Genomic DNA, 2,030 nt, shown 5'->3' with positions numbered 1-2,030 from the left:
ATCGAGGGGTCCAAGATCCTTGTGGTGGTTTTGTCAGAAAACTACGCATCCTCAACGTGGTGTCTCGACGAGCTGGCGAAGATTATGGAATGCAGGAGGAGGGGAAGAGGCCACAGAGTGTTGCCTCTTCTCAGTCCCTTCACGCATTTGAATAGAATCCACCCTACTTGATGGACTTCAAGCTCGTATTGCTCGTAAATGAAGAACACTGTGAATGCCATTGATAACGCTGCCACCAATTGTTTAATTCATTGGGGGTTGCCGAATGCAAAATCAATCAATACACCATGAAATATGTGATGTCCGTGTGCATACTTACGGGCGAAAAACAATGTATGTCGCCAAGGAGTGCGACAAGATCAATCTTAGGAGATATAACCAGCCTGCGACCTGTATCGGTTTAACCAATAGAGAAAAGGGGTTTTAAACTTCATGAGGCTGTAATTTAAAGGTAAAGACATGGAACGGTTGATATTTCCCGCCGCCCCCGCCGCCGCCTCGCCTCTTGGCTAGATCTCAACCCCCTTTCTTTCTCGTTGCAATCAGGTCCAGAACCGTCTCAAATTATTTATTTGGCCTTATATATAAATAGATATTATTAGTTTGATCTTTTTTTTTTCAATTGTTAAATTTATTTGAGAATTTTAAATTTTAGGTTTAGTATTAAATTTTTTAATATATCAAATTGTAAATTCATATTTATTGGTTAATATAATAAAACTTAATATAGGGTCAACGAGGCTACTCTACTCTTTATGTATATGTTCACATTTTTTTTCTTTCCTTATAAAAAATTGAAAATATCGATAAAAGTATTTATAAATATATTCACTTATGTATAAATACATACACGTATATGTATATATATGTATGTTTGTATATATTTGCTCTTCCACCCGCATTTGACCCCTATTTTGGGTTTTACCCTTAACAAAAAAAAATTATTTTATCTGCCAAATGAGTAAACTGATGGTAATTTTTGAAAATATTCGGATTTACTACTGTAAAATAAACTATCTTAGTGTGCGTTATCAAATGTGAAAAGAACCATATTACCAGGTATTAAAAAAATACTTAATTAATATATTTATTTTAATATTAAGTCCTGTCTTGTCCAGAGAAAAAAAAATCTAGGTAGACTGAGTAAAATCTGAATTTGTGTGGCGTTACGGTTTTATATTATTTTGTGGTTGAAATTTTATTTTATTCAAGAATATTTAGTCTTTCGTGCTTTGCTAGGAAGTAGTTAGACACGTAATCTTGTCCACTTATAAAAGTCCATTTATATATATATATATATATATATATATATATATATATATATATATATATATATTCACTTATGTATAAATACATACACGTATAAATACGAATGTGCATATATATGTATGTTTGTATATGTTTGCATTGCATGTATATATTTGTTTTGAATTTTCATTTATTTCGAAAAAAGTTGTTATTTTTTTTTAATATGTCCCAAGACCGTGAACCGATAACATCTAAACTTCGGATTAAACTAACCGAAGTTGACCGGTATCTACTTTTTGAATCAAACTATTTGACAAACATTTAAGTTCTGTTTTTTTTTTTGTCCCAATCTGTCCTAGTTTTGATATTAATTTGTAAAAAAAAAAACACAGAGGAATTAATTGATCATTTTTTAAATATAAATTGATGATTTTTATTGTATTTTTTTTTCTTTCTAATATTAAGTCCTGTAATGCCCAGAAAAAAAATTTGTTTAAAAACGTATATTATTCAAAGATATCTATCTTTCGGGGGTTGGTAGGTATCCGGATACAGCATACCTTATTAGACATTTCTATTTTAATAGATTAAATATTAGTCAACGGCTTTCAGTTTCTGCTAGGGGTGTAAAATGGCCCGGTTCGGCCGATCCCGGCCCGGCTCGTTCCGATCCGAAAAAATTTTAGCCCAGCCCAGCCCAACCCGTTTTTTAACGAGCAAAAAATATACCAATCCACCCCAGATCGCTTTAGCCCGCGAAACCAAGATTCAACAAATCAAAG

This window comes from Tarenaya hassleriana, unplaced genomic scaffold, assembly GCF_000463585.1.
Source record: "Tarenaya hassleriana unplaced genomic scaffold, ASM46358v1 Cleome19, whole genome shotgun sequence".
In the NCBI taxonomy this organism is placed as follows: Eukaryota; Viridiplantae; Streptophyta; class Magnoliopsida; order Brassicales; family Cleomaceae; genus Tarenaya; species Tarenaya hassleriana.
Note: the sequence above shows the minus strand (reverse complement) of the source record.